The sequence below is a fragment of the Orcinus orca genome, chromosome 4, assembly GCF_937001465.1.
Source record: "Orcinus orca chromosome 4, mOrcOrc1.1, whole genome shotgun sequence".
Taxonomy (NCBI): Eukaryota; Metazoa; Chordata; class Mammalia; order Artiodactyla; family Delphinidae; genus Orcinus; species Orcinus orca.
The window spans coordinates 146,042,113-146,053,729 of NC_064562.1; the positions used below are offsets into that span (position 1 = coordinate 146,042,113).

At 35.2% G+C, this 11,617-nt stretch overlaps 1 pseudogene; it reads right to left on the reverse strand.

Annotated features, from left to right (window-relative positions):
• Positions 1-3,285: 3,285 nt before the first annotated feature.
• LOC101284550 (uncharacterized protein KIAA0895-like) lies at positions 3,286-4,097 on the reverse strand (annotated as a pseudogene).
• Between the last annotated feature and the right edge of the window lie 7,520 nt (positions 4,098-11,617).

Consider the following 11,617-nt stretch of genomic DNA (forward strand, 5'->3'; position numbering starts at 1 on the left):
AAGGAAAATATTTTCAAACGTGATGAAACTTTTAGAGAATCTTCTCATTTTAAGAAAAACTGCTGGGCTTCCCTGGTGGCGCAGTGGTTGAGAATCTGCCTGCTAATGCAGGGGACACAGGTTCAAGCCCTGGTCTGGGAGGATCCCACATGCCGTGGAGCAGCTAGGCCTGTGAGCCACAACTACTGAGACTGTACGTCTGGAGTCTGTGCTCTGCAACAAAAGAAGCCACGATAGTGAGAGGCCCATGCACCGCGATTAAGAGTGGCCTCTGCCAAACCGGTTTCCTGGCTGGAACAGCACCAGGGTGGCCCCCACTACCTATTCTCTAGACTGGTTCCTGCAGACCAGATATGGAAATCAAGCAACACACTCCTTAACAACCAAGGGGTAAAAGAAGAAATCAAAAGGGAAATCAAAAAACATCTTGAAACAAATGAGAATGGAAACACAACATACAAGAATTATGGGATGTAGCAAAAGCAGTTCTAAGAGGAAAGTTACAGTGATAAATGCCTAACAAGAAAAAAGAAAGATCACAAATAAACAACTTAGCATTACAACCCAAGGAACTAGAAAAAGAAGAACAAATTAAGCCCAAAATTAGCAAAAGGAAGGAAATAACAAAGATTAGAGCACAAATAGCAGAAAAACAATAGAAAAGATCAATGAAACTAAAAGCTGTGTTTTTTTTTAAAGTTAAACAAAATAAAGTTTTTTTTTTTTTTTTTTTGCGGTACGCAGGCCTCTCTCTCTCTGTTGTGGCCTCTCCTGTTGTGGAGCACAGGCTCCGGACATGCAGGCTCAGCGGCCATGGCTCACGGGCCTATCCTCTCCACGGCATGTGGGATCTTCCCGGACCGGGGCACGAACCTGTGTCCCCTGCATTGGCAGGCGGACTCTCAACCACTGCGCCACCAGGGAAGCCCATAGATAAACTTTTGGCTAGATTAACTAAGAAAAAAGAGAGAAGACTCAAATAAATAAAATCAGAAATGAGAGTGGAGAAATTACAACTGGCATCACCAAAATACAAAGCATCATGAGACAACCATGAAAATTATACACCAGCAAATTGAATAACCTAGAAGAAGTGGATAGATTTCTAGAAACATACAACCTACCAAAACTGAATCACGAAGAAATAGAAAAACTGAATGGACCAGAAGCAAGTGAGGAGATTGCATCAGTTTCCTTACCGATTCAATCCCAACACAGAAATGTTCAAGACCAGATGGCTTCACTGGTGAATTCTATCAAACATTTAAAGCTGAATTAAGGCTAATCCTTCTCAAACTCTTCTAAAAAACTGAAGAGGAAGGAGCACTCCCAAACTCATTTTATGAGGCCAGTGTTATTACTTAAATACCAAAGCAAGATAAGGACACTACAAGAAAACTACAGCCCAATATCCCTGATGAATATAGATGCAAAATTTTCCAATAATATACTAGCGAATTGAATTCAACAGTACATTAAAAGGATCACACACCATGATCAAGTGGGGTTCAGAACACTTGGATGCAAGCATGGTTCAACACATGCAAATCAATAAATTTGATAACCACATTGATAGAATGAAAAATAAAAATCTCAATAGTTGCAGAAAGAAGCTTTTGACATTTAACATTCCTTCAAGATAAAAGCTCTCAATAAATGGGTTATAGAAGGAAACTACCTCAATATAATTAATGCCATATATGACAAATCCACAGCTGACATCATACTCAATGGTGAAAGTTTGAAAGATTTCCCGCTAAGATCAAGAACAAGGCAAGGGTGCTCGCTCTCACCAGTTTTATTCAATATAGTACTAGAAGCCATAGGCAGAACAAATAAGCAAGAAAAAGAAATAAAAGGCATCCAAATTGGAAAGGAAGAAGTAAAATTTTCTCTGCAGATGATATGATCTTATATATAGAAAATGCTAAAGACTCCACCAAAAAATTGTTAGAGCTAATTAATGAATTCAGTAAAGTTGCAGGATACAAAATCCATATGCAAAAATCAGTTGTATTTCTATGTATTAACAATGAACTATCTGAAAAAGAGACAAAGAGAAACAATTCCATTTACAATTATATCAAAAGTAATAAAATATTTAGGAATAAATTTAAACAAGGATGTAAAAGATCTTTACACTGAAAATTACATGACATTGATGAAAGAAACTGAAGAAGACACACAATAAATGGAAAGATATGCTGTGTTCATGGATCAGAAGAATTAAAATACAAGAGGATACCAGGAAAATAATCACAAATAGAAGAAACATAATAATTTGAAAAAGATGATAGTATAGATACAGACCTGATGACGTGATCAAGAACAAACATTATGGAACATTTAAAACAATCTACAAGTTGAATACAGTAGAACAAAATGAAAGAGACATGGGTCTTAATGAATTGAGAGACCCCATTACTAACCCTGGGCACACTACCTGAATGTGATACATAAACCTGTCAGATCCACTATTATTTTGCTCTGTTACAGCTCCCTTGACAATACAGAATTGAAGATTATAAACAACTATATGATTAATCAAAAATAAAGCCTCCTTGATATTGAACTAACACAATAAAAGTCAACTGCCATTTTCCTTAACAATATTAGATAGATTGGTAGGCTAATATTGTAACATTATAAAATAAGTATCACATGTCACCCAGTATTAATATTCTTGTTAAAAGTAGGAATAAGAGGGCTTCCCTGGTGGTGCAGTGGTTGAGAGTCCGCCTGCCCATGCAGGGGATACGGGTTCGTGCCCTGGTCCGGGAAGATCCCACATGCCGCGGAGCAGCTGGGCCCGTGAGCCATGGCCGCTGAGCCTGCGCGTCTGGAACCTGTGCTCCACAACGGGAGAGGCCACAAGAGTGAGAGGCCCGCGTACTGCAAAAAAAAAAAGTTCCTTGGCAAGTATCAAGCCTAGACCCCAAAATGCTTTTAGGGGCCTAAGCAAGCTGAGAATGTAATATAACAGGGAGAACCCAAGTTACTGCATGCTCCAGCTAAGGCATTCAAAATCAAAAAGAAAACACAAACACTTGTCTGTGGGCTGACGAATGGGCCATAAGTTTGTAACTCCCAAATGAAAGCTTGGAACCAGAATCTGAAGCTTTTTCCTAATATAGTTACTTCCTGACACAACGTCTATATAAGATTCTTTGTAGATTTTGATTAGTGCAAAGTAGTTTACATATGAGTTGTGACACTCACTTGGAGATTTCTTGTCACATATTTACATGTTCTGGATGGGAGTTAACTATAAATAATTGGAATATTTTAAAACAACTCTTTTTGGCTTTCTATAAGATGGCAAATAATTGTTTTCATTACATAAAATGAAATACCACTACTGAAGTAGCATTTTACCTGCTTAAGAAACTGGTCAGTTGCTTTGTTGTGCTTGGTTAAGACACTTAGCAGAGAAGGATTAGCATATTCAAACAGGATTGTAGGTGAAGTCAGACTTAAGAGTCTCACTTTTTCTTTCTCCAAGTTGGTGGGCTTTATAGCAGTCAGTATACAAAATTTCCTTCCAGAAAATTCATCTCCTTTTTCAAAACTTCTAGACAGCTGAGGCTGCGGCTTTGGCTTTGGAAAAGTAGGGAAATGGCGTCGCTTGACCTTTCTTTCATTTTGGGGTGTAGGTGGCAGTACTACACTGTTTCCTGTGACAGAGATACCATGTGTAAACTTTACAGGACTTGACACTGAACTAGTGACAAAAACAACAGGCTGCCTTTCTAGGCAGTACCAAGTACCACTGCTCATCACAGGCACTGGGGCTTTTATCTTGCGAAGATCTTTACTACGTGAAGAGCTACGAGATTGCTGGGTTTTCTACATCTTTTGGAGTAGGTGGAGGAAGACTGTTTTTGTGAATGATGCTCTTTCTCCTCTTTGCTCTGTAGTAGGACATTGTAACTACTGGTTCCAGTTGTGAAAATGTCCTTTAGTATTCCAGGAGGTAAATGTGGCATGCTTCTTTTGCTGTCAATGATCAAGGACTCTTCTGCATTTAGAATAGACTTCTTAGCAAGTTCTTGCTCAGGCCAGTGAAGCTTTTCCGTTCTGCGAGTGGACTCCAGCATCGTCCCAATGAGGCCGCGGGCGGCGGGCGCTGGGGGCGAGGGCCAGACAGGAACCGCGAGGGCAGCCTCTAGCCTGCAGCCATGCCTCAGATGCGGGGTCGCAGAGGAAGGTTGCTCTGGGCGACTGAGTGCAGGATAAGGCGGGTAAGGACACACGAAGACGTGCTGACAGAGAGCTGTGAGCAGCGTTCCCTCCAGCCCGCAGGTGCTGGAAGGTACTCTGTATAATGTTATTTATATGACACTTTGGAAGAGTCAAATAAAATTTATAATGACAACACAGATTAGTGGTTGTTCAATGCCCTGGTAAGGTGACTAGGAAGGGACACCAGGGAACAATGGGGATAATCTAACTTGATTTTTATGGTGGTTACATGACTGTTTCAATTAGCCAAAATTCATCAAACTCTGCATGTAAAAGATGTACATTTTATTGTGTGTAAATTATAAACCAATAAAGTTGATTTTGTCATGTAATATACAAGAATTTCTAGCAAATTTCAGTAAAAGAAAAATTGGGAGAGGGTGGAGACTTTTTTCCTACATTATTAAGCTACATTGTAATGCTACTATAATTAAAATTGTTTTCTACTATGCATATATGTAGACAGACAGGAAAGTGGGGAAAAAAGAATAGTTAGAAATTTATCTAAATACATAACAGAATTATAGCAGTAAATATAGGTAGAATTTCAGAGCATTCGGGAGAAAATTGCAAAGTAACATTGCTAGAAAAAATGGTTAAAAACCTGGTGAATATATAGAATTATCTTAACGTCAAATTTTTGCATCATCAAAAATTCTGGTTGCATCAGAGACTTAAACATAAAAATGAACTCACCAAATTATTAGAAAAAATACCAGCGTGTGGATGGTTGTGTTTAGCAAGAGACAAAACCACAAACCCCACACATAAAAATTGGTACCGATGGCTACTCTAAAGTAAAGTTATCTGAATAGCAGTAATATTACTGGAAAGAAAATCAATTTCAAAAACACAAACTGGAAAAAATTGCAATGTGTACAACAGATAGCATTAAATAAATAAATTCTGATTAAATAAAGCAGTAGTACCAAATGAAAAAACAAAGACCACAACTCAACAGAAAGATGGGCAAGACGTATTTTATAATAAATGAAATACAAATGGCTGTTACATGTAAGAAGGTATTTCCATATATAGTTTATTTGCAATGGGAATAAATCATGAAAAAGAATAAAAATTAAATGACTTCTATATTTATTTTTCTTTTGGTCACTATACCTCCCAATTATCTATGAGTATGCCTCACCTTCTATGCAGTAAATAACTTTTAAACTTTTTGTTGAATGATTGAATGAATGAATGTAGGGAAGTTGGGAGTGAAATTGATCACAATAATATACTTTGTATCAGTTAATTTTAATGTGGAAAGTAATTATCAAAATAAATATTAAGAAATATTTTAGAAAAGTTTTGGTATTTTGAATGATGCATTTATGGAGAGAAAGGGCAGATAAAATAGAAATAAAGAAATCCTTACAGAGGTATTACCAATTGCCAAGTCTCTTAGTGTGTACAGCAGTATTGTTACAGTTCTGTTTCACAAACAGATATGATCAGAGGGCTGTACTGACACTGGACAGGGCAATGAAGGTGCCTGAAGCTACTACAACCTCCCTCCAGTAGATTGATGAGTATGTTGAACCTATGGAACTCATACAGTAGATTCCATGGTGAATGTAAGGGCTAATTTAGTGATTTAAAACTAATTCCTACACTTGAGCTTGAAACTAAGTTTAATTGTAATCTACCAGCTTTGGAAATGTGCAAGGCCCATGAGATTTCAACAAATTACAACTATAAAAAGTGACCACATAGAAATTGACTTGATAAGGACTTATGATGAGTTTCTGAGTTAGTTCAATAGCGATCCTTGTCATGATTCGGTAGTAAGATGTATATATGCTCAGACATAGATGCCAACCAAAATTATATTTGAGATGTGAAACAAAAGAAAATATTAATTGGCTAAGAAGATCCATTTTATTATACTGACAATGATATGTCATTCTATCTTTTTTCTTTTTCACTCCACCAAAATGTATAGTGAATACATTTACATGTGATAAAGGAAAGAATAATGTGAATTGCAATCATGTAGCCAATTGAATTGTGCTTATTTCAAAAATGAAAAATAACACCCTTAATCCCACATTGAGTCCACTTAATGAGAAAGCTGGCAAGTAGACATTTTTGTTTAAAGTCCCAAAGATTTCACCAGTGTGACATTTTGGAATATCTGCTGACTACTTAACTTGCCAAATAATTGAGAATGAGAAAACTGTCAAAACGGGGGTTTCTAGAGATTTAAAATGAAAAGAAAGGTATAGATTTTTAAAATATACTATTTCATGTTATCTGTTTTTATCAGCGAATCAAAGACATATGATTATCCTTTCATTTGCATAGTCTCAACATCTGTTTAATAATTCAAAGTCAATTTGATAGGTTGATAATAGTCTGTGGCATGTTTGAGCCTGGTATGGGTGTCACATCATAATGGGACACTAGTGAAGTGGTCTTTTCTCTGATCCCGACATTAGAATTCTTACTTGACATGTACATGTCACTTGGAGGGGACGAGTGACACTCTCATCCATTTGTCACGGTGATACAGTGCCCAATCCTTGGTCAGTTGAAGTATTTCTCTATAGTTTAAATAATGACTTCTTGCTTTTTGATTTTTAAAGTGATTTTAATGCTCACAAGTTTGACAACTAGCCACTTCAAAAATTCAAATACTCTGGAAATAAGTACAGGGAATATTGTATCAACTAGTGCATGTCTTTTATTTTTTAAATATCACAAAATGGCCAGTGGATGTAAGTTAAACAGTGAATATTCTACAGTCATTTTTTTGTTATTGTTGAGATTACTTACAAAAGCAGCAATAATGGCGATGTGAGGATGGATCCTGTTACCTATGGGCTTTCCCCTAGGGAAATGGAATAGAACAACAAATTCAGGAGATGTTATTGGCAGTTTTATGACATATTTCCATAAATAATAAAAAGCATCTAAGACATGCAGGCAGAACTGTTCTGTGACATTCAAGGAAACCTCTTGTTCTAAAATTATGAAAAAAGTCACTTCACACATTTGTGTTCATTGTTAGGTGGATAATTTTGGTGGGGAAATGTTCATTGAGGAGAAACAAAAGCAATGTATTTTGTTAAATCCTTGAAAATTTAAAAGTATGCTAAAATTTTAGTTCTTTGAGTGAGTTGGTACGTCTTTTCTGATATTTGTAGCCATGTTCCTAATCAATCAATACAAATTTTTCTATAAACTGTACATTTTTGAATACTGCATGAATTAATTCAACATATTCAATGTATTTGGGTACCATTGTTTACTACAATGCAATAAGTTATTATTTCATAGTATGGCCTTATTACTTCTTAATGGATGGGTTTAGTATTATTCTACTCAGTGCTGCCCAGCAGTGTCAAAGGAGCTTGTAATCACACCCGCAGAGCCAGAGGCACCAGAAAAGATTAAGAGAAAAGGCAGTCCCTCTGTGTTGAAATGAATGACCTTGTTCTACTATTCATCAGCAAGTGGTGGGGGATCATCATTAATTTTAGTTCATATGTTTTTTGCTTCTACTTTAAATCCCTTCTTGACACCTCTTGAGAGTATATGAATTATTATATCAGCAGGTATGAGGTACTGAAGCATGCAGTCTCATGCAGGGAGAAATCAAGCAGTTGAACCATTAAAATTAATGCAAATAGTCTGTTTCTATTTAAGAAAGAAAAGAGGGGAATCTTGAGGAAGAATTATACATAGTATAACAGAATTGTCTATAAACTACTCTTAAAAGTACATATTGCTTTAATCCAAAATAATTACATTGTTTTGCAATATCAACTTTCTTTTCATGTGTATTAATTCATTACAAATTAGCTATAAAAAGACCAGTCCTAAACTCTAAATTTACTTTTATTTCCCTTTCCTATCAATACAAGGTGTTTTTACAACCTGTTTTCCATCAGGCCAAAAGGAATTTTTGAAATCCATTTCTTTATACTTGTAATTCTGTGTTTTAAATAATGTAACCCATACCAACCAGAGAGAAATGAAAGATTCTTTGAAGCATTGCACACCTCCTCTTGAGTGTCTGCAGCAGGAAGATCCAACCCATAGTCAGAAAGGGTTTCTCTACATCTATCTTAAAGCATTACTGCCAAAACTTCAGGTTCTATTCTTGGGAAAGAGGAAAAAAATTCTCTATTTATCACAAAACATATTAAATCATCTTTTATATCACTGCTAAGAATCTTTTCACAGAACATAGTAATCTTTTGTAGAGTTCTCACAGTCTAACATTCTTTGACTCTTTTTCTCAAATGCTGTGTTCGCCAATTTCCTCCTTACTTATTGCCACATAACATGGCAATGTCCAAGATGTGTATTTCCAGTGCAAGCTGTTTATACATACAGTTTGGTTAGGTGGAATTTATTCTTCATGTGGTGTTTAAACTTGGGTTCTAGTTTAGCTATGTTTCCCTCCAGCAATCTATAGCCTTTCCACCTCTTGATATCTTCATATTAAAAGTGATCAATAGCTTCTGTCTTTTTCTTAAAATATATGAAGTAAGTGTATAAGTTTCTTGGCATATTTTAAGTTTAAGGAATTATTATAGTAAAGATACTGTAAGGTAGACATAAGAATTCTAGAATATTCTCACACACATGATGTTGACTTTCATCAACATCTGATTATAGAAACTAAAAGTCATTAAATCTTTTTTCCAATATCCGCTTTTCATGTTTGTAAATCATTTTGGTTGTGGCTTAGATAAATGAAACAGTATTATGAAGAGTTTCAAAATGCATGGCTTATCTTTGACAGGCATAGGGATTGTCTTTGACACTAAAACAACACAAAGAGAATGGCTTATCATAAGGAGTGCAGAATACACAACCTCTACCTACCATGAGTAATGGCTGATGGTATTGCTTACTGCTTGCTTTCCATTGCAAAATAATTATCTGGAGCAGATAAGATCACAAGATGGTTAATATCATAAGCCTGCCCCTGTTGCTAATATGATCTTATCAGTCACTGACTGATTACTTTCTAGGGAGAAGTATCAGCCTGTTCCCTTTTTTTTTTTAAACTGGGCTAAGCTGTGAAGCAAATACTATACAGTACAATAGTAAAATGAGCTTTTACTTTTTTCTTTGATAAATATTTTGCTCACAGAGCTGTGTTTACCTCATGGGACTATTGCCAAAGGCAGAGGTTCAATTCCATGTGCTGAAATATATCATCATGTTTTGGCATAATTGCACTTCTAATGGCCTCTCAGAGAAAGGAATGTATAAGTGCCAATTACAGCATGGTACAAATAAAGCATTATTATGTGCTATGGAACAATCAACATAATGGCAATATAGTCATATCATATTACGTTCAGTTATTTCTATTTCTTCTATTTGAATCTCTCTGTCAACAAATGATTTTTTAAAAAATGCCCCAAATGTGACTTGAATGCTATAAAAGTAATAATTTCTTTGCCAGTGATGTATATAAAATAATCTATATAAATGTATATATAGAGAGAGTGCAAGATCTCATATATAGATGTGTGTGTAGATACCCATATGCAGATACAGATATAGATAGGTATTCCATATACAGATATAGATACATATATGATAGTCTACCACCACTTTGATTATTTAATTATTTAATTATTCAAATTACTGTTCTGAAAAGCAGAAAATAACTGAGTAACTAGTTTCAGCCTCGTTAACATATGAGACATATGAGAAAGTGATAACAACCAAACACACTAAAAGGAAAAATCACACAAATAATAACTCAAAAAGAAATGTAAGTATAAAACACAAGCACTAAAATGAAATGCAGATTGTTTCTAATGTTTGAAGGAAGCTCTTTTTTATTGTTGAAATAAATATTATGCAATAGGGGAAAAAATATATTACTTATTTTCTTCAAACCAAAATGTCTTAAAGGTGTACAGACTCTTGAAAATGATGTGCTGAATCAAGGGAATGCTCGCTCTAATGTCAGCATTGGAAAGCTGCCGAACGTCTTCTGATCTTGAGCTACATAACAAGTCAAAAATAAATTTTTTTCACTTCAGTTTTTTACCAAGTCATAACCTGTTTGACAATATGGCAACACTACCCAGGAAAGAACCTTATTGGTTTGGGCATCTAGTTTAAAGGGAGACAAACCATAATTTGTCTGTGATGAAATGACCATCATTCCTGGTGTGTTGTCCTTGAGCAACAAATTTAAATCTGTCACTGAGGAAAAGATTGTCTTTTTCAGAATAACAGGTTATTGGTTTTAGAAGAAAATCACTTAATAAAATTTTATTTCAGAATTTTTACACTTCCACAATTACAGATTTATAGCGGAGTTTTTAATTATTCCAAACATAAATATTTATACAATATTAAATATAAAAAAGGAAATATAAAGCCTATTTCATTAAGAAAGCTCAAATGGTATAGTTATGGGAAATATGTATACAGTAAATATTGTAAAAAATGCCAGAGAAAATATTTAGAAGAAAATAGGGTGGCAGTGTGGAGGAGAGGAAAGAAGAGATTAGAAATGAGACACACTACCGTATGTAACATGGACTGTATAATGTGGACTTCACTTGAATCAAGAAATTTTGAAATCTTTAATTGAAATTTTCTAGTAGATAAAAGTAAAATAATTACAGGTCTGTTCGGTGGCTTAAGTGGTCAACCATCTTAATGCTGGATTTGCAAACTTTATGAGTCATCAAAAGCTACAAATGTTTAACTTGAAATGGATTAAAGACTTGAATAAGACCTAAAACCATTAAACTCCTAGAAGAAAACATAGGTAGCAAACTCTTGACATGGGTCTTAGGAATTATTTTTTGAATTTGACACAAAAAGCAAAAGCAGTAATAGCAAAAATAAACAAGTGGGGCTACATTAAACTAAAAAGCTCCTACACAGCAAGGGAAACCATTAAAAAAATGAAAAGGAAACCTATGGAATGGGAGAAAATATTTGCAAATCACATATCTGATAAGGGGTTAATATCAAAAATATATAAATAACTTACACAACTCAACAGCAAACAAACAGACAAACAATTTGATTAAAAAATGGGCAGAGGATCTGAATAGACATTTTTCCAGAGAAAACATGTAGATGGTCAACAGGTATATGAAAAAGTGGTCAACACCATTGATTGTCAAGGAAATGCAGATCAAAACCCCAGTGAGCTATCACCTCAAGCCATTTAGAGTGGCTATTATCAAAAAGTCAAGAAATAACATGCATTGATGAGAAAGTGGAAAAAAGGGAACACTTGTGCACTCTTGGTGGAAATGTAAGTTGGTGAAGCCACTGTGGAAAATAGTATGCACATTCCTCAAAAAATTCAAAATAGAGCTACCATATGATCCAGCAATTCCACTTCTAGATATTTATCCAAAGAAAACAAAAACAC